The sequence below is a fragment of the Amia ocellicauda genome, unplaced genomic scaffold (genome assembly GCF_036373705.1).
Source record: "Amia ocellicauda isolate fAmiCal2 unplaced genomic scaffold, fAmiCal2.hap1 HAP1_SCAFFOLD_93, whole genome shotgun sequence".
Lineage (NCBI taxonomy): Eukaryota > Metazoa > Chordata > Actinopteri > Amiiformes > Amiidae > Amia > Amia ocellicauda.
In genome coordinates, this window is record NW_027103018.1 from 195840 (window position 1) to 213501 (window position 17662).

Consider the following 17662-nt stretch of genomic DNA (forward strand, 5'->3'; position numbering starts at 1 on the left):
CCTATCAATATGGGCCAACATTTCTAAAGAATGCTTTCAGCACCTTGTTGAAGCAATGCCACGTAGAATTAAAGCAGTTCTGAAGGCGAAAGGGGGTCAAACACAGTATTAGTATGGTGTTCCTAATAATCCTTTAGGTGAGTTCATCGTAGCTCTTAATACTCTCTTTCTGTCTGGAGGAGATATAATTGAAGTAATGTACACGTACCCGGCTACTTTCAACACCCATTGCTGCACTGATATTTTTCCCTCCATTTTTCTTTATCCATTTTTTTTTTGCTGGAAGTTCCGTCAATACCCGTCAGCCTTTAAGAGACATCATGCAGCCAGGCCTCTTGGCTTGCGGCCACACCGTCCTGAACGCGCCCAATCTCATCAGATCTCGGAAGCTAAACGGGGCAGGTCCTGGTCAGTACTTGGATGGGTGACCTCCTGGAAATACCAGGTGCTGCTAGCTTTTTCGTCTCCTGGGTAACTTTATCGTAGCTCTTAATACTCTCTTTCAGTCTGCAGGAGATATAATTGAAGAATTGTACACGTACCCGGCTACTTTCAACACCCTTTCCAGCACTGATATTTTTCCCTCCATTTTTCTATTTTTTTTTTTTTTTTTGCTGGAAGTTCCGTCAATACCCGCCAACCTTTAAGAGACATCATGCAGCCAGGCCTTTCGGCTTGTGGCCACACGGTCCTGAACGCGCCCGATCTCGTCAGATCTCGGAAGCTAAACGGGGCAGGGCCTGGTCAGTACTTGGATGGGAGACCTCCTAGAAATACCAGGTGCTGCAAGCTTTTTACGTCTCCTGGGTAACTTCATCGTAGCTCTTAATACTCTCTTTCTGTCTCCAGGAGATATAATTGAAGAATTGTACACGTACCCGGCTACTTTCAACACCCTTTCCTGCACTGATATTTTTACCTCCATTTTTCTATTTTTTTTTTTTTTTTTTGCTGGAAATTCCGTCAATACCCGCCAGCCTTTAAGAGACATCATGCAGCCAGGCATCTCGGCTTGCGGCCACACCATCCTGAACGCGCCCGATCTCGTCAGATCTCGGAAGCTAAACGGGGCAGGGCCTGGTCAGTACTTGGATGGGAGACCTCCTAGAAATACCAGGTGCTGCAAGCTTTTTACGTCTCCTGGGTAACTTCATCGTAGCTCTTAATACTCTCTTTCTGTCTCCAGGAGATATAATTGAAGAATTGTACACGTACCCGGCTACTTTCAACACCCTTTCCTGCACTGATATTTTTACCTCCATTTTTCTATTTTTTTTTTTTTTTTTTGCTGGAAATTCCGTCAATACCCGCCAGCCTTTAAGAGACATCATGCAGCCAGGCATCTCGGCTTGCGGCCACACCATCCTGAACGCGCCCGATCTCGTCAGATCTCGGAAGCTAAACGGGGCAGGACCTGGTCAGTACATGAATGTGAGACCTCCTGGAAATACCTCGTGCTGCAAGCTTTTACGTCTCCTGGGTAACTTTATCGTAGCTCTTAATACTCTCTATCTGTCTGGAGGAGATTTAATTGAAGTATTGTACACGTACCCAGCTACTGTCAACACCCTTTGCTGCACTGATATTTTTCCATCCATTTTTTTTTTTTTTTTTTGCTGGAAGTTCCGTCAATACCCGCCAACCTTTAAGAGACATCATGCAGCCAGGCCTTTCGGCTTGTGGCCAAACCGTCCTGAATGCGCCCGATCTCGTCAGATCTCGGAAGCTAAACGGGGCAGGGCCTGGTCAGTACTTGGATGGGAGACCTCCTAGAAATACCAGGTGCTGCAAGCTTTTTACGTCTCCTGGGTAACTTCATCGTAGCTCTTAATACTCTCTTTCTGTCTCCAGGAGATATAATTGAAGAATTGTACACGTACCCGGCTACTTTCAACACCCTTTCCTGCACTGATATTTTTCCCTCCATTTTTCTATTTTTTTTTTTTTTTTTTTGCTGGAAATTCCGTCAATACCCGCCAGCCTTTAAGAGACGTCATGCAGCCAGACATCTCGGCTTGCGGCCACACCGTCCTGAACGCGCCCGATCTCGTCAGATCTCGGAAGCTAAACGGGGCAGGACCTGTTCAGTACTTGAATGTGAGACCTCCTGGAAATACCTGGTGCTGCAAGCTTTTACGTCTCCTGGGTAACTTTTTCGTAGCTCTTAATACTCTCTATCTGTCTGGAGGAGATATAATTGAAGAATTGTACACGTACCCGGCTACCTTCAACACGCTTTGCTGCACTGATATTTTTCCCTCCATTTTTCTATTTTCTTTTGTTTCTTGCTGGAAGTTCCATCAATACCCTCCAGCCTTTAAGAGACATCATGCAGCCAGGCCTCTTGGCTTGAGGCCACACCGTCCTGAAGATGCAAAATCTCGTCAGATCTCGGAAGAAAAACTGGGCAGGGTCTGGTCAGTAATTGGATGGGTGACCTCCTGGAAATACCAGGTGCTGAAAGCTTTTTACATCTCCTGGGTAACTTCAGCGTAGCTCTTAATACTCTCATTCAGTCTGGAGGAGATATAATTGAAGAATTGTACATGTACCCGGCTACTTTCAACACCCTGTTCTGCACTGATATTTTTCCCTCCATTTTTCTATTTATTTATTTTTTATTTTTTGCTGGAAGTTCCGTCAATACCCGCCAGGCTTTAAGAGACATCATGCAGCCCGGCCTCTTGGCTTGCGGCCACACCGTCCTGAACACGCCCGATCTCGTCAGATCTCGGAAGCTAAACGGGGCAGGGCCTCGTCAGTACTTGGATGGGTGACCTCCTGGAAATACCAGGTGCTGCAAGCTTTTTACGTCTCCTGGGTAACTTCATCATAGCTCTTAATACTCTCTTTCAGTCTGTAGGAGATATTATTGAAGAATTGTACACGTACCCGCCTACTTTCAAAACCCTTTGCTGCACTGATATTTTTCCCTCCATTTTTCTTTTTTCTTTTTTTTTTTGCTGTAAGTTCCGTCAATACCCGCCAGCCTTAAAGAGACATCATGCAGCCGTGCCTCTCGGCTTTCGGCCACACCGTCCTGAATGCGCATGATATCGTCAGATCTCGGAAGCTAAACGGGGCAGGACCTGGTCAGTACTTGAATGTGAGACCTCCTGGAAATACCAGGTGCTGCAAACTTTTACGTCTCCTGGGTAACTTTATCGTAGCTCTTAATACTCTCTTTCAGTCTGCAGGAGATATAATTGAAGAATTGTACACGTACCCGGCTACTTTCAACACCCTTTGCTGCACTGGTATATTTCCCTCTATTTTTCTTTTTTTTTTTTGCTGGCAGTTCTGTCAATACCCGCCAGCCTTTAAGAGACATCATGCAGCCAGGCATCTCGGCTTGCGGCCACACCATCCTGAACGCGCCCGATCTCGTCAGATCTCGGAAGCTAAACGGGGCAGGACCTGGTCAGTACATGAATGTGAGACCTCCTGGAAATACCTAGTGCTGCAAGCTTTTACGTCTCCTGGGTAACTTCATCGTAGCTCTTAATACTCTCTATCTGTCCGGAGGAGATATAATTTAAGTATTGTACACGTACCCGGCTACTGTCAACACCCTTTGCTGCACTGATATTTTTCCATCCATTTTTCTTTTTTTTTTTTTTTTTTGCTGGAAGTTCCGTCAATACCCGCCAACCTTTAAGAGACATAATGCAGCCAGGCCTCTCGGCTTGCGGCCACACCGTCCTGAATGCGCCCGATCTCGTCAGATCTCGGAAGCTAAACGGGGCAGGGCCTGGTCAGTACTTGGATGGGAGACCTCCTAGAAATACAAGGTGCTGCAAGCCTTTTACGTCTCCTGGGTAACTTCATCGTAGCTCTTAATACTCTCTTTCTGTCTCCAGGAGATATAATTGAAGAATTGTACACGTACTAGGCTACTTTCAACACCCTTTGCTGCACTGGTATATTTCCCTCTATTTTTCTTTTTTTTTTTTTTTGCTGGCAGCTCCGACAATACCCGCCAGCCTTTAAGAGACATCATGCAGCCAGGCATCTCGGCTTGCGGCCACACCATCCTGAACGCGCCCGATCTCGTCAGATCTCGGAAGCTAAACGGGGCAGGACCTGGTCAGTACATGAATGTGAGACCTCCTGGAAATACCTGGTGCTGCAAGCTTTTACGTCTCCTGGGTAACTTTATCGTAGCTCTTAATACTCTCTATCTGTCTGGAGGAGATATAATTGAAGTATTGTACACGTACCCAGCTACTGTCAACATCCTTTGCTGCACTGATATTTTTCCATCCATTTTTTTTTTTTTTTTATTTTTTTTATTTTTTTTTTGCTGGACGTTCCGTCAATACCCGCCAGCCTTTAAGAGACATCATGCAACCAGGCCTCTCGGTTTGCGGACACACAGTCCTGAACGCGCCCGATCTCGGAAGATCTCGGAAACTAAATGGGGCAGGACCTGGTCAGTACTTGGATGGGAGATCTTCTGGAAATACCAGGTGCTGCCAGCTTTTTACGTCTCCTGGGGAACTTCATCGTAGCTCTTAATACTCTCTTTCTGTCTGGAGAATATATAATTGAAGAATTGTACACGTACCCGGCTACTTTCAACACCCTTTGCTGCACTGGTATTTTTCCCTCTATTTTTCTTTTTTTTTTTGGCTGGCAGTTCCGTCAATACCCGCCAGCCTTTAAGAGACATCATGCAGCCAGGCATCTCGGCTTGCGGCCACACCATCCTGAACGCGCCCGATCTCGTCAGATCTCGGAAGCTAAACGGGGCAGGACCTGGTCAGTACATGAATGTGAGACCTCCTGGAAATACCTCGTGCTGCAAGCTTTTACGTCTCCTGGGTAACTTTATCGTAGCTCTTAATACTCTCTATCTGTCTGGAGGAGATTTAATTGAAGTATTGTACACGTACCCAGCTACTGTCAACACCCTTTGCTGCACTGATATTTTTCCATCCATTTTTTTTTTTTTTTTTTGCTGGAAGTTCCGTCAATACCCGCCAGCCTTTAAGAGACATCATGCAGCCAGACATCTCGGCTTGCGGCCACACCGTCCTGAACGCGCCCGATCTCGTCAGATCTCGGAAGCTAAACGGGGCAGGACCTGGTCAGTACTTGAATGTGAGACCTCCTGGAAATACCTGGTGCTGCAAGCTTTTACGTCTCCTGGGTAACTTTATCGTAGCTCTTAATACTCTCTATCTGTCTGGAGGAGATATAATTGAAGAATTGTACACGTACCCAGCTACTGTCAACACCATTTGCTGCACTGATATTTTTCCCTCCATTTTTCTTTTTTCTTTTGTTTTTTGCTGGAAGTTCCATCAATACCCTCCAGCCTTTAAGACACATCATGCAGCCAGGCCTCTTGGCTTGAGGCCACACCGTCCTGAAGACGCAAGATCTCGTCAGATCTCGGAAGAGAAACTAGGCAGGGCCTGGTCAGTAATTGGATGGGTGACCTCCTGGAAATACCAGGTGCTGAAAGCTTTTTACATCTCCTGGGTAACTTCAGCGTAGCTCTTAATACTCTCATTCAGTCTGGAGGAGATATAATTGAAGAATTGTACATGTACCCGGCTACTTTCAACACCCTGTCCTGCACTGATATTTTTCCCTCCATTTTTCTATTTATTTATTTTTTATTTTTTGCTGGAAGTTCCGTCAATACCCGCTAGCCTTTAAGAGACATCATGCAGCCCGGCCTCTTGGCTTGCGGCCACACCGTCCTGAACACGCCCGATCTCGTCAGATCTCGGAAGCCAAACGGGGCAGGGCCTCGTCAGTACTTGGATGGGAGACCTCCTGGAAATACCTGGTGCTGCAAGCTTTTTACGTCTCCTGGGAAACTTCATCGTAGCTCTTAATACTCTCTATCTGTCTGGAGGAGATATAATTGAAGTATTGTACACGTACCCGGCTACTTTCAACAGCCTTTGCTGCACTGATATTTTTCCCTCCATTTTTCTTTTTTCTTTTTTTTTTTGCTGGCAGTTCCGTCAATACCCGCCAGCCTTTAAGAGACATCATGCAGCCAGGCATCTCGGTTTGCGGCCACACCATCCTGAACGCGCCCGATCTTGTCAGATCTCGGAAGCTAAACGGGGCAGGACCTGGTCAGTACATGAATGAGAGACCTCCTGGAAGTATCTGGTGCTGCTAGCTTTTACGTCTCCTGGGTAACTTTATCGTAGCTCTTAATACTCTCTATCTGTCTGGAGGAGATATAATTGAAGAATTGTACACGTACCCAGCTACTGTCAACACCCTTTGCTGCACTGATATTTTTCCATCCATTTTTTTTTTTTTTTTTGCTGGAAATTCCGTCAATATCCGCCAGCCATTAAGAGACATCATGTAGCCAGGCCTCTCGGCTTGCGGCCACACCGTCCTGAATGCGCCCGATCTCGTCAGATCTCGGAAGCTAAACGGGGCAGGGCCTGGTCAGTACTTGGATGGGAGACCTCCTAGAAATACCAGGTGCTGCAAGCTTTTTACGTCTCCTGGGTAACTTCATCGTAGCTCTTAATACTCTCTTTCTGTCTCCAGGAGATATAATTGAAGAATTGTACACGTACCCGGCTACTTTCAACACCCTTTGCTGCACTGGTATATTTCCCTCTATTTTTCTTTTTTTTTTTTGCTGGCAGTTCCGTCAATACCCGCCAGCCTTTAAGAGACATCATGCAGCCAGACATCTCGGCTTGCGGCCACACCATCCTGAACGCGCCCGATCTCGTCAGATCTCGGAAGCTAAACGGGGCAGGGCCTGGTCAGTACTTGGATGGGAGACCTCCGAGAAATACCAGGTGCTGCAAGCCTTTTACGTCTCCTGGGTAACTTCATCGTAGCTCTTAATACTCTCTTTCTGTCTGGAGGAGATATAATTGAAGAATTGTACACGTACTAGGCTACTTTCAACACCCTTTGCTGCACTGATATTTTTCCCTCCATTTTTCTTTTTATTTAATTTTGTTGCTGGAAGTTCCGTCAATATCCGCCAGCCTTTAAGAGACATCATGCAGCCAGGCCTCTTGGCTTGTAGTCACACCGTCCAGAACGCGCCCGATCATATCAGATTTCGGAAGCTAAACGGGGCAGGGCCTGCTCAGTACTTGGATGGGAGACCTCCTGGAAATACCAGGTGCTGCAAGCTTTTTACGTCTCCTGGGTAACTTCATCGTAGCTCTTAATTCTCTCTTTCTGTCTCCAGGAGATATAATTGAAGAATTGTACACGTACCCGGCTACTTTCAACACCCTTTGCTGCACTGGTATATTTCCCTCTATTTTTCTTTTTTTTTTTTGCTGGCAGTTCCGTCAATACCCGCCAGCCTTTAAGAGACATCATGCAGCCAGGCATCTCGGCTTGCGGCCACACCATCCTGAACGCGCCCGATCTCGTCAGATCTCGGAAGCTAAACGGGGCAGGACCTGGTCAGTACATGAATGTGAGACCTCCTGGAAATACCTCGTGCTGCAAGCTTTTACGTCTCCTGGGTAACTTTATCGTAGCTCTTAATACTCTCTTTCTGTCTGGAGGAGATATATTTGAAGTATTGTACACGTACCCAGCTACTGTCAACACCCTTTGCTGCACTGGTATATTTCCATCCATTTTTTTTTTTTTTTTTGTTTTTTGCTGGAAGTTCCGTCAATACCCGCCAACCTTTAAGAGACATCATGCAGCCAGGCCTCTCGGCTTGCGGCCACACCGTCCTGAATGCGCCCGATCTCGTCAGATCTCGGAAGCTAAACGGGGCAGGGCCTGGTCAGTACTTGGATGGGAGACCTCCTAGAAATACCAGGTGCTGCAAGCCTTTTACGTCTCCTGGGTAACTTCATCGTAGCTCTTAATACTCTCTTTCTGTCTCCAGGAGATATAATTGAAGAATTGTACACGTACTAGGCTACTTTCAACACCCTTTGCTGCACTGATATTTTTCCCTCCATTTTTCTTTATATTTTATTTTTTTGCTGGAAGTTCCGTCAATATCCGCCAGCCTTTAAGAGACATCATGCAGCCAGGCCTCTTGGCTTGTAGTCACACCGTCCTGAACGCGCCCGATCATATCAGATTTCGGAAGCTAAACGGGGCAGGGCCTGGTCAGTACTTGGATGGGAGACCTCCGAGAAATACCAGGTGCTGCAAGCCTTTTACGTCTCCTGGGTAACTTCATCGTAGCTCTTAATACTCTCTTTCTGTCTGGAGGAGATATAATTGAAGAATTGTACACGTACTAGGCTACTTTCAACACCCTTTGCTGCACTGATATTTTTCCCTCCATTTTTCTTTTTATTTTATTTTTTTGCTGGAAGTTCCGTCAATATCCGCCAGCCTTTAAGAGACATCATGTAGCCAGGCCTCTCGGCTTGCGGCCACACCGTCCTGAATGCGCCCGATCTCGTCAGATCTCGGAAGCTAAACGGGGCAGGGCCTGGTCAGTACTTGGATGGGAGACCTCCTAGAAATACCAGGTGCTGCAAGCTTTTTACGTCTCCTGGGTAACTTCATCGTAGCTCTTAATACTCTCTTTCTGTCTCCAGGAGATATAATTGAAGAATTGTACACGTACCCGGCTACTTTCAACACCCTTTGCTGCACTGGTATATTTCCCTCTATTTTTCTTTTTTTTTTTTGCTGGCAGTTCCGTCAATACCCGCCAGCCTTTAAGAAACATCATGCAGCCAGACATCTCGGCTTGCGGCCACACCGTCCTGAACGCGCCCGATCTCGTCAGATCTCGGAAGCTAAACGGGGCAGGACCTGGTCAGTACTTGAATGTGAGACCTCCTGGAAATACCTGGTGCTGCAAGCTTTTACGTCTCCTGGGTAACTTTATCGTAGCTCTTAATACTCTCTATCTGTCTGGAGGAGATATAATTGAAGAATTGTACACGTACCCAGCTACTGTCAACACCATTTGCTGCACTGATATTTTTCCCTCCATTTTTCTTTTTTCTTTTGTTTTTTGCTGGAAGTTCCATCAATACCCGCCAGCCTTTAAGACACATCATGCCGCCAGGCCTCTTGGCTTGCAGCCACACCGTCCTGAACGCCCCCGATCTCATCAGATCTTGGAATTTAAACGGGGCAGGGCCTGGTCAGTACTTGGATGGGTGACCTCCTAGAAATGCCAGGTGCTGCAAGCTTTTTACGTCTCCTGGGTAACTTCATCGTAGCTCTTAATACTCTCTTTCTGTCCGGAGGAGATATAATTGAAGAATTGTACACGTGCCCGGCTACTTTCAAAACCCATTACTGCACTGATATTTTTCCCTCCATTCTTCTTTTTCTTTTTTTTTTTTTTTTTTTTTTTGCTGGAAGTTCTGTCAATACCCGCCAGCCATTAAGAGACATCATGCAGCCAGGCCTCTCGGCTTGCGGCCACACCGTCCTGAACGCGCCCGATCTCGTCAGATCTCAGAATTTAAACGGGGCAGGGCCTGGTCAGTACTTTTATGGGTGACCTTCTGGAAATACGAGGTGCTGCAAACTTTTTACGTCTCCTGGGTAACTTCATCGTAGCTCTTAATTCTCTCTTTCTGTCTGGAGGAGATATAATTGAAGAGTTGTACACGTACCTCGCTACTTTCAACACCCTTTGCTGCACTGATATTTTTACCACCATTTCTCTTTTTTTTTTTTTGCTGGCAGTTCCGTCAATACCCGCCAGCCTTTAAGAGACATCATGCAGCCAGGCGTCTCGGCTTGCGGCCACACCATCCTGAACGCGCCCGATCTCGTCAGATCTCGGAAGCTAAACGGGGCAGGACCTGGTCAGTACTTGAATGTGAGACCTCCTGGAAATACCTGGTGCTGCAAGCTTTTACAACTCCTGGGTAACTTCATCGTAGCTCTTAATACTCTCTATCTGTCTGGAAGAGATATAATTGAAGTATTGTACATGTACCCAGCTACTGTCAACACCCTTTGCTGCACTGATATTTTTCCATCCATTTTTCTTTTTTTTTTTTTTGCTGGAAGTTCCGTCAATACCCGCCAACCTTTAAGAGACATCATGCAGCCAGGCCTCTCGGCTTGTGGCCAAACCGTCCTGAATGCGCCCGATCTCGTCAGATCTCGGAAGCTAAACGGGGCAGGGCCTGGTCAGTACTTGGATGGGAGACCTCCTAGAAATACCAGGTGCTGCAAGCTTTTTACGTCACCTGGGTAACTTCATCGTAGCTCTTAATACTCTCTTTCTGTCTGGAGGAGATATAATTCAAGTATTGTACACGTACCCGGCTACTTTCAACACCCTTTGCTGCACTGGTATTTCTCCCTCCATTTCTCTTTTTTTTTTTTGCTGGCAGTTCCGTCAATACCCGCCAGCCTTTAAGAGACATCATGCAGCCAGGATCTCGGCTTGCGGCCACACCATCCTGAACGCGCCCGATCTCGTCAGATCTCGGAAACTGAATGGGGCAGGGCCTGGTCAGTACTTGGATGGGAGACCTCCTGGAAATACCAGGTGCTGCAAGCTTTTTACGTCTGCTGGGTAAGTTTATCGTAGCTCTTAATACTCTCTTTCTGTCTGGAGGAGATAAAATTGAAGTATTGTACACGTACCCGGTTACTTTCAACACCCATTGCTGCACTGATATTTTTCCCTCCATTTTTCTTTTTCTTTATTATTATTTCTGGAAGTTCCGTCAATATCCGCCAGCCTTTAAGAGACATCATGCAACCAGGCCTCTCGGCTTGCGGACACACAGTCCTGAACGCGCCCGATCTCGGAAGATCTCGGAAACTAAACGGGACAGGACCTGGTCAGTACTTGGATGGGAGATCGTCTGGAAATACCAGGTGCTGCCAGCTTTTTACGTCTCCTGGGGAACTTCATCGTAGCTCTTAATACTCTCTTTCTGTCTGGAGAATATATAATTGAAGAATTGTACACGTACCCGGCTACTTTCAACACCCTTTGCTGCACTGGTATTTTTCCCTCTATTTTTCTTTTTTTTTTTTTTTTTTTTGCTGGAAGTTCCGTCAATACCCACCAGCCTTTAAGAGACATCATGCAGCCAGGCCTCTTGGCTTGCGGCCACATTGTCCTGAACGCGCCTGATCTCGTTAGATCTCGGAAGCTAAACGGGGCAGGGCCTGGTCAGTACTTGGATGGGAGACCTCCAGGAAATACCTGGTGCTGCAAGCTTCTTACGTCTCCTGGGAAACTTAATCGTAGCTCTTAATACTCTCTATCTGTCTGGAGGTGTTATAATTGAGGAATTGTACACGTACCCGGCTACTTTCATCAGCCTTTGCTGCACTGGTATTTTTCCCTCTATTTTTCTTTTTTTTTTTTGCTGGCAGTTCCGTCAATACCCGCCAGCCTTTAAGAGACATCATGCAGCCAGGCGTCTCGGCTTGCGGCCACACCATCCTGAACGCGCCCGATCTCGTCAGATCTCGGAAGCTAAACGGGGCAGGACCTGGTCAGTACTTGAATGTGAGACCTCCTGGAAATACCTGGTGCTGCAAGCTTTTACGTCTCCTGGGTAACTTCATCGTAGCTCTTAATACTCTCTTTCTGTCTGGAGGAGATATAATTCAAGTATTGTACACGTACCCGGCTACTTTCAACACCCTTTGCTGCACTGGTATTTCTCCCTCCATTTCTCTTTTTTTTATTGCTGGCAGTTCCGTCAATACCCGCCAGCCTTTAAGAGACATCATGCAGCCAGGCATCTCGGCTTGCGGCCACACCGTCCTGAACGCGTCCGATCTCGTAAGATCTCGGAAACTGAGTGGGGCAGGGCCTGGTCAGTACTTGGATGGGTGTCCTCCTGGAAATACCAGGTGCTGCAAGCTTTTTACGTCTCCTGGGTAACTTCATCGTAGCTCTTAATACTCTCTTTCAGTCTGGAGGAGATATAATTGAAGAATTGTACACGTACCTGGCTACTTTCAACACCCTTTGCTGCACTGATATTTTTACCACCATTTCTCTTTTTTTTTATTTGCTGGATGTTCCGTCAAAACCCGCCAACCATTAAGAGACATCATGCAGCCAGGCCTCTTGGCTTGCAGCCACACCGTCCTGAACGCCCCCGATCTCATCAGATCTTGGAATTTAAACGGGTCAGGGCCTGGTCAGTACTTGGATGGGTGACCTCCTAGAAATGCCAGGTGCTGCAAGCTTTTTACGTCTCCTGGGTAACTTCATCGTAGCTCTTAATACTCTCTTTCTGTCCGGAGGAGATATAATTGAAGAATTGTACACGTACCCGGCTACTTTCAAAACCCATTACTGCACTGATATTTTTCCCTCCATTTTTCTTTTTCTTTTTTTTTTTTTTTTTTTTTTTTGCTGGAAGTTCTGTCAATACCCGCCAGCCATTAAGAGACATCATGCAGCCAGGCCTCTCGGCTTGCGGCCACACCGTCCTGAACGCGCCCGATCTTGTCAGATCTCAGAATTTAAACGGGGCAGGGCCTGGTCAGTACTTTTATGGGTGACCTTCTGGAAATACGAGGTGCTGCAAACTTTTTACGTCTCCTGGGTAACTTCATCGTAGCTCTTAATTCTCTCTTTCTGTCTGGAGGAGATATAATTGAAGAGTTGTACACGTACCCGGCTACTTTCAACAGCCTTAGCTGCACTGATATTTTTCCCTCCATTTCTCTTTTTTTTTTTGCTGGCTGTTCCGTCAATACCCGCCAGCCTTTAAGAGACATCATGCCGCCAGGCATCTTGGCTTGCGGCCACACCGTCCTGAACGCGCCCGATCTCGTCAGATCTCGGAAGCCAAACGGGGCAGGGCCTGGTCAGTACTTGGATGGGTTTCCTCCTGGAAATACCAGGTGCTGCAAGCTTTTTACGTCTCCTGTGTAACTTCATCGTAGCTCTTAATACTCTCTTTCAATCTGGAGGAGATATAATTGAAGAATTGTACACGTACCCGGCTACTTTCAAAACCCATTACTGCACTGATATTTTTCCCTCCATTTTTCTTTTTCTTTTTTTTTTTTTTTTTTTTTTTGCTGGAAGTTCCGTCAATACCCGCCAGCCTTTAAGAGACATCATGCAGCCAGGCCTCTTGGCTTGCGGCCACATTGTCCTGAAAGCGCCCGATCTCGTCAGATCTCGGAAGCTAAACGGGGCAGGGCCTGATCAGTACTTGGATGGGAGACCTCCAGGAAATACCTGGTGCTGCAAGCTTTTAACGTCTCCTGGGTAACTTCATCGTAGCTCTTAATACTCTCTATCTGTCTGGAAGAGATATAATTGAAGTATTGTACACGTACCCAGCTACTTTCAACACCCTTTGCTGCACTGGTATTTCTCCCTCCATTTCTCTTTTTTTTTTTTGCTGGCAGTTCCGTCAATACCCGCCAGCCTTTAAGAGACATCATGCAGCCAGGATCTCGGCTTGCGGCCACACCATCCTGAACGCGCCCGATCTCGTCAGATCTCGGAAACTGAATGGGGCAGGGCCTGGTCAGTACTTGGATGGGAGACCTCCTGGAAATACCTGGTGCTGCAAGCTTTTACGTCTCCTGTGTAACTTTATCGTAGCTCTTAATTCTCTCTTTCTGTCTGGAGGAGATATAATTGAAGAATTGTACACGTACCCGGCTACTTTCAACACCCTTTGCTGCACTGATATTTTTCCCTCCCTTTTTCTATTTTTTTTTTTTTTTTTTTTTTGCTGGAAGTTCCGTCAATACTTGCCAGCCTTTAAGAGACATCATGCAGCCAGGCCTCTCGGCTTGCGGCCACACCGTCCTGAACGCGCCTGATCTCATCATATCTCGGAAGCTAAACGGGGCAGGGTCTGGTCAGTACTTGGTTGGGTGACCTCCTGGAAATACCAGGTGCTGCAAGCTTTTTACGTCTCCTGGGTAACTTCATCGTAGCTCTTAATACTCTCTTTCAGTCTGGAGGAGATATTATTGAAGAATTGTACACGTACCCGGCTACTTTCAACAGCCTTTGCTGCACTGATATTTTTCCCTCCATTTTTCTTTTTTTTTTTTGCTGGCAGTTCGTCAATATCCGCCAACCTTTAAGAGACGTCATGCAGCCAGGCCTCTCGGCTTGTGGCCACACCGTCCTGAATGCGCCCGATCTCGTAAGATCTCGGAAGCTAAACGGGTCAGGGCCTGGTCAGTACTTGGATGGCTGACCTCCTAGAAATACCAGGTGCTGCAAGCTTTTTACGTCTCCTGGGTAACTTCATCGTAGCTCTTAATACTCTCTTTCTGTCTGCAGGAGATATAATTGAAGAATTGTACACGTACCCGGCTACTTTCAACACCCTTTGCTGCACTGGTATTTCTCCCTCCATTTCTCTTTTTTTTTTTTGCTGGATGTTCCGTCAAAACCCGCCAACCATTAAGAGACATCATGCAGCCCGGCCTCTTGGCTTGCAGCCACACCGTCCTGAACGCCCCCGATCTCATCAGATCTTGGAATTTAAACGGGGCAGGGCCTGGTCAGTACTTGGATGGGTGACCTCCTGGAAATGCCAGGTGCTGCAAGCTTTTTACGTCTCCTGGGTAACTTCATCGTAGCTCTTAATACTCTCTTTCTGTCTGGAGGAGATATAATTGAAGAATTGTACACGTACCCGGCTACTTTCAAAACCCATTACTGCACTGATATTTTTCCCTCCATTTTTCTTTTTCTTTTTTTTTTTTTTTTTTTTTTTTTGCTGGAAGTTCCGTCAATACCCGCCAACCTTTAAGAGACATCATGCAGCCAGGCCTCTCGGCTTGTGGCCACACCGTCCTGAATGCGCCCGATCTCGTCAGATCTCGGAAGCTAAACGGGGCAGGGCCTGGTCAGTACTTGGATGGGAGACCTCCTAGAAATACCAGGTGCTGCAAGCTTTTTACGTCACCTGGGTAACTTCATCGTAGCTCTTAATACTCTCTTTCTGTCTGGAGGAGATATAATTCAAGTATTGTACACGTACCCGGCTACTTTCAACACCCTTTGCTGCACTGGTATTTCTCCCTCCATTTCTCTTTTTTTTTTTTGCTGGCAGTTCCGTCAATACCCGCCAGCCTTTAAGAGACATCATGCAGCCAGGATCTCGGCTTGCGGCCACACCATCCTGAACGCGCCCGATCTCGTCAGATCTCGGAAACTGAATGGGGCAGGGCCTGGTCAGTACTTGGATGGGAGACCTCCTGGAAATACCAGGTGCTGCAAGCTTTTTACGTCTGCTGGGTAAGTTTATCGTAGCTCTTAATACTCTCTTTCTGTCTGGAGGAGATAAAATTGAAGTATTGTACACGTACCCGGTTACTTTCAACACCCATTGCTGCACTGATATTTTTCCCTCCATTTTTCTTTTTCTTTATTATTATTTCTGGAAGTTCCGTCAATATCCGCCAGCCTTTAAGAGACATCATGCAACCAGGCCTCTCGGCTTGCGGACACACAGTCCTGAACGCGCCCGATCTCGGAAGATCTCGGAAACTAAACGGGACAGGACCTGGTCAGTACTTGGATGGGAGATCGTCTGGAAATACCAGGTGCTGCCAGCTTTTTACGTCTCCTGGGGAACTTCATCGTAGCTCTTAATACTCTCTTTCTGTCTGGAGAATATATAATTGAAGAATTGTACACGTACCCGGCTACTTTCAACACCCTTTGCTGCACTGGTATTTTTCCCTCTATTTTTCTTTTTTTTTTTTTTTTTTTGCTGGAAGTTCCGTCAATACCCACCAGCCTTTAAGAGACATCATGCAGCCAGGCCTCTTGGCTTGCGGCCACATTGTCCTGAACGCGCCTGATCTCGTTAGATCTCGGAAGCTAAACGGGGCAGGGCCTGGTCAGTACTTGGATGGGAGACCTCCAGGAAATACCTGGTGCTGCAAGCTTCTTACGTCTCCTGGGAAACTTAATCGTAGCTCTTAATACTCTCTATCTGTCTGGAGGTGTTATAATTGAGGAATTGTACACGTACCCGGCTACTTTCATCAGCCTTTGCTGCACTGGTATTTTTCCCTCTATTTTTCTTTTTTTTTTTTGCTGGCAGTTCCGTCAATACCCGCCAGCCTTTAAGAGACATCATGCAGCCAGGCGTCTCGGCTTGCGGCCACACCATCCTGAACGCGCCCGATCTCGTCAGATCTCGGAAGCTAAACGGGGCAGGACCTGGTCAGTACTTGAATGTGAGACCTCCTGGAAATACCTGGTGCTGCAAGCTTTTACGTCTCCTGGGTAACTTCATCGTAGCTCTTAATACTCTCTTTCTGTCTGGAGGAGATATAATTCAAGTATTGTACACGTACCCGGCTACTTTCAACACCCTTTGCTGCACTGGTATTTCTCCCTCCATTTCTCTTTTTTTTATTGCTGGCAGTTCCGTCAATACCCGCCAGCCTTTAAGAGACATCATGCAGCCAGGCATCTCGGCTTGCGGCCACACCGTCCTGAACGCGTCCGATCTCGTAAGATCTCGGAAACTGAGTGGGGCAGGGCCTGGTCAGTACTTGGATGGGTGTCCTCCTGGAAATACCAGGTGCTGCAAGCTTTTTACGTCTCCTGGGTAACTTCATCGTAGCTCTTAATACTCTCTTTCAGTCTGGAGGAGATATAATTGAAGAATTGTACACGTACCTGGCTACTTTCAACACCCTTTGCTGCACTGATATTTTTACCACCATTTCTCTTTTTTTTTATTTGCTGGATGTTCCGTCAAAACCCGCCAACCATTAAGAGACATCATGCAGCCAGGCCTCTTGGCTTGCAGCCACACCGTCCTGAACGCCCCCGATCTCATCAGATCTTGGAATTTAAACGGGTCAGGGCCTGGTCAGTACTTGGATGGGTGACCTCCTAGAAATGCCAGGTGCTGCAAGCTTTTTACGTCTCCTGGGTAACTTCATCGTAGCTCTTAATACTCTCTTTCTGTCCGGAGGAGATATAATTGAAGAATTGTACACGTACCCGGCTACTTTCAAAACCCATTACTGCACTGATATTTTTCCCTCCATTTTTCTTTTTCTTTTTTTTTTTTTTTTTTTTTTTTGCTGGAAGTTCTGTCAATACCCGCCAGCCATTAAGAGACATCATGCAGCCAGGCCTCTCGGCTTGCGGCCACACCGTCCTGAAAGCGCCCGATCTCGTCAGATCTCAGAATTTAAACGGGGCAGGGCCTGGTCAGTACTTTTATGGGTGACCTTCTGGAAATACGAGGTGCTGCAAACTTTTTACGTCTCCTGGGTAACTTCATCGTAGCTCTTAATTCTCTCTTTCTGTCTGGAGGAGATATAATTGAAGAGTTGTACACGTACCCGGCTACTTTCAACAGCCTTAGCTGCACTGATATTTTTCCCTCCATTTCTCTTTTTTTTTTTGCTGGCTGTTCCGTCAATACCCGCCAGCCTTTAAGAGACATCATGCCGCCAGGCATCTTGGCTTGCGGCCACACCGTCCTGAACGCGCCCGATCTCGTCAGATCTCGGAAGCCAAACGGGGCAGGGCCTGGTCAGTACTTGGATGGGTTTCCTCCTGGAAATACCAGGTGCTGCAAGCTTTTTACGTCTCCTGTGTAACTTCATCGTAGCTCTTAATACTCTCTTTCAATCTGGAGGAGATATAATTGAAGAATTGTACACGTACCCGGCTACTTTCAAAACCCATTACTGCACTGATATTTTTCCCTCCATTTTTCTTTTTCTTTTTTTTTTTTTTTTTTTTTTTGCTGGAAGTTCCGTC

The 17662-nt window shown here is 46.7% G+C and overlaps 13 non-coding genes and 36 pseudogenes across 13 annotated transcripts; all 49 read left to right on the forward strand.

The window, feature by feature from the left end:
- Positions 1-338: 338 nt before the first annotated feature.
- Positions 339-457, forward strand: LOC136745781 (uncharacterized; annotated as a pseudogene).
- A 216-nt stretch (positions 458-673) lies between these two features.
- LOC136745766 (uncharacterized) lies at positions 674-792 on the forward strand (annotated as a pseudogene).
- Positions 793-1010: 218 nt separating this feature from the next.
- On the forward strand, positions 1011-1129 carry LOC136745906 (5S ribosomal RNA). The gene has a single exon (XR_010816200.1). It is a non-coding gene; the product is annotated as a 5S ribosomal RNA (ribosomal RNA).
- A 218-nt stretch (positions 1130-1347) lies between these two features.
- Positions 1348-1466, forward strand: LOC136745858 (uncharacterized; annotated as a pseudogene).
- A 209-nt stretch (positions 1467-1675) lies between these two features.
- LOC136745922 (5S ribosomal RNA) lies at positions 1676-1794 on the forward strand. The gene has a single exon (XR_010816215.1). It is a non-coding gene; the product is annotated as a 5S ribosomal RNA (ribosomal RNA).
- Positions 1795-2013: 219 nt separating this feature from the next.
- LOC136745813 (uncharacterized) lies at positions 2014-2132 on the forward strand (annotated as a pseudogene).
- A 555-nt stretch (positions 2133-2687) lies between these two features.
- On the forward strand, positions 2688-2806 carry LOC136745944 (5S ribosomal RNA). Its single transcript, XR_010816236.1, has one exon. It is a non-coding gene; the product is annotated as a 5S ribosomal RNA (ribosomal RNA).
- A 544-nt stretch (positions 2807-3350) lies between these two features.
- Positions 3351-3469, forward strand: LOC136745848 (uncharacterized; annotated as a pseudogene).
- Positions 3470-3684: 215 nt separating this feature from the next.
- Positions 3685-3803, forward strand: LOC136745946 (5S ribosomal RNA). The gene has a single exon (XR_010816238.1). It is a non-coding gene; the product is annotated as a 5S ribosomal RNA (ribosomal RNA).
- Positions 3804-4016: 213 nt separating this feature from the next.
- On the forward strand, positions 4017-4135 carry LOC136745824 (uncharacterized; annotated as a pseudogene).
- Positions 4136-4691: 556 nt separating this feature from the next.
- On the forward strand, positions 4692-4810 carry LOC136745859 (uncharacterized; annotated as a pseudogene).
- Positions 4811-5019: 209 nt separating this feature from the next.
- LOC136745782 (uncharacterized) lies at positions 5020-5138 on the forward strand (annotated as a pseudogene).
- A 215-nt stretch (positions 5139-5353) lies between these two features.
- On the forward strand, positions 5354-5472 carry LOC136745901 (uncharacterized; annotated as a pseudogene).
- Positions 5473-5693: 221 nt separating this feature from the next.
- On the forward strand, positions 5694-5812 carry LOC136745780 (uncharacterized; annotated as a pseudogene).
- Positions 5813-6028: 216 nt separating this feature from the next.
- On the forward strand, positions 6029-6147 carry LOC136745889 (uncharacterized; annotated as a pseudogene).
- Positions 6148-6355: 208 nt separating this feature from the next.
- Positions 6356-6474, forward strand: LOC136745867 (5S ribosomal RNA). The gene has a single exon (XR_010816196.1). It is a non-coding gene; the product is annotated as a 5S ribosomal RNA (ribosomal RNA).
- Positions 6475-6684: 210 nt separating this feature from the next.
- LOC136745932 (5S ribosomal RNA) lies at positions 6685-6803 on the forward strand. Its single transcript, XR_010816225.1, has one exon. It is a non-coding gene; the product is annotated as a 5S ribosomal RNA (ribosomal RNA).
- Positions 6804-7019: 216 nt separating this feature from the next.
- On the forward strand, positions 7020-7138 carry LOC136745841 (uncharacterized; annotated as a pseudogene).
- Positions 7139-7348: 210 nt separating this feature from the next.
- LOC136745860 (uncharacterized) lies at positions 7349-7467 on the forward strand (annotated as a pseudogene).
- A 215-nt stretch (positions 7468-7682) lies between these two features.
- LOC136745943 (5S ribosomal RNA) lies at positions 7683-7801 on the forward strand. The gene has a single exon (XR_010816235.1). It is a non-coding gene; the product is annotated as a 5S ribosomal RNA (ribosomal RNA).
- A 216-nt stretch (positions 7802-8017) lies between these two features.
- On the forward strand, positions 8018-8136 carry LOC136745830 (uncharacterized; annotated as a pseudogene).
- A 216-nt stretch (positions 8137-8352) lies between these two features.
- Positions 8353-8471, forward strand: LOC136745879 (5S ribosomal RNA). Its single transcript, XR_010816197.1, has one exon. It is a non-coding gene; the product is annotated as a 5S ribosomal RNA (ribosomal RNA).
- A 210-nt stretch (positions 8472-8681) lies between these two features.
- On the forward strand, positions 8682-8800 carry LOC136745783 (uncharacterized; annotated as a pseudogene).
- Positions 8801-9015: 215 nt separating this feature from the next.
- LOC136745792 (uncharacterized) lies at positions 9016-9134 on the forward strand (annotated as a pseudogene).
- Positions 9135-9361: 227 nt separating this feature from the next.
- On the forward strand, positions 9362-9480 carry LOC136745873 (uncharacterized; annotated as a pseudogene).
- Positions 9481-9691: 211 nt separating this feature from the next.
- On the forward strand, positions 9692-9810 carry LOC136745769 (uncharacterized; annotated as a pseudogene).
- Positions 9811-10021: 211 nt separating this feature from the next.
- On the forward strand, positions 10022-10140 carry LOC136745923 (5S ribosomal RNA). Its single transcript, XR_010816216.1, has one exon. It is a non-coding gene; the product is annotated as a 5S ribosomal RNA (ribosomal RNA).
- Positions 10141-10349: 209 nt separating this feature from the next.
- LOC136745797 (uncharacterized) lies at positions 10350-10468 on the forward strand (annotated as a pseudogene).
- Positions 10469-10684: 216 nt separating this feature from the next.
- LOC136745897 (uncharacterized) lies at positions 10685-10803 on the forward strand (annotated as a pseudogene).
- A 218-nt stretch (positions 10804-11021) lies between these two features.
- LOC136745794 (uncharacterized) lies at positions 11022-11140 on the forward strand (annotated as a pseudogene).
- Positions 11141-11350: 210 nt separating this feature from the next.
- LOC136745770 (uncharacterized) lies at positions 11351-11469 on the forward strand (annotated as a pseudogene).
- A 208-nt stretch (positions 11470-11677) lies between these two features.
- Positions 11678-11796, forward strand: LOC136745845 (uncharacterized; annotated as a pseudogene).
- A 211-nt stretch (positions 11797-12007) lies between these two features.
- On the forward strand, positions 12008-12126 carry LOC136745806 (uncharacterized; annotated as a pseudogene).
- A 228-nt stretch (positions 12127-12354) lies between these two features.
- LOC136745890 (uncharacterized) lies at positions 12355-12473 on the forward strand (annotated as a pseudogene).
- Positions 12474-12682: 209 nt separating this feature from the next.
- LOC136745939 (5S ribosomal RNA) lies at positions 12683-12801 on the forward strand. Its single transcript, XR_010816231.1, has one exon. It is a non-coding gene; the product is annotated as a 5S ribosomal RNA (ribosomal RNA).
- A 227-nt stretch (positions 12802-13028) lies between these two features.
- LOC136745749 (5S ribosomal RNA) lies at positions 13029-13147 on the forward strand. The gene has a single exon (XR_010816181.1). It is a non-coding gene; the product is annotated as a 5S ribosomal RNA (ribosomal RNA).
- A 209-nt stretch (positions 13148-13356) lies between these two features.
- LOC136745804 (uncharacterized) lies at positions 13357-13475 on the forward strand (annotated as a pseudogene).
- A 221-nt stretch (positions 13476-13696) lies between these two features.
- Positions 13697-13815, forward strand: LOC136745817 (uncharacterized; annotated as a pseudogene).
- Positions 13816-14024: 209 nt separating this feature from the next.
- Positions 14025-14143, forward strand: LOC136745772 (uncharacterized; annotated as a pseudogene).
- A 210-nt stretch (positions 14144-14353) lies between these two features.
- Positions 14354-14472, forward strand: LOC136745764 (uncharacterized; annotated as a pseudogene).
- A 229-nt stretch (positions 14473-14701) lies between these two features.
- Positions 14702-14820, forward strand: LOC136745918 (5S ribosomal RNA). The gene has a single exon (XR_010816212.1). It is a non-coding gene; the product is annotated as a 5S ribosomal RNA (ribosomal RNA).
- Positions 14821-15029: 209 nt separating this feature from the next.
- On the forward strand, positions 15030-15148 carry LOC136745799 (uncharacterized; annotated as a pseudogene).
- Positions 15149-15364: 216 nt separating this feature from the next.
- On the forward strand, positions 15365-15483 carry LOC136745898 (uncharacterized; annotated as a pseudogene).
- A 217-nt stretch (positions 15484-15700) lies between these two features.
- LOC136745795 (uncharacterized) lies at positions 15701-15819 on the forward strand (annotated as a pseudogene).
- Positions 15820-16029: 210 nt separating this feature from the next.
- Positions 16030-16148, forward strand: LOC136745771 (uncharacterized; annotated as a pseudogene).
- A 208-nt stretch (positions 16149-16356) lies between these two features.
- LOC136745846 (uncharacterized) lies at positions 16357-16475 on the forward strand (annotated as a pseudogene).
- A 211-nt stretch (positions 16476-16686) lies between these two features.
- On the forward strand, positions 16687-16805 carry LOC136745807 (uncharacterized; annotated as a pseudogene).
- Positions 16806-17033: 228 nt separating this feature from the next.
- Positions 17034-17152, forward strand: LOC136745862 (uncharacterized; annotated as a pseudogene).
- Positions 17153-17361: 209 nt separating this feature from the next.
- On the forward strand, positions 17362-17480 carry LOC136745940 (5S ribosomal RNA). Its single transcript, XR_010816232.1, has one exon. It is a non-coding gene; the product is annotated as a 5S ribosomal RNA (ribosomal RNA).
- The last annotated feature ends 182 nt before the right edge of the window (positions 17481-17662 follow it).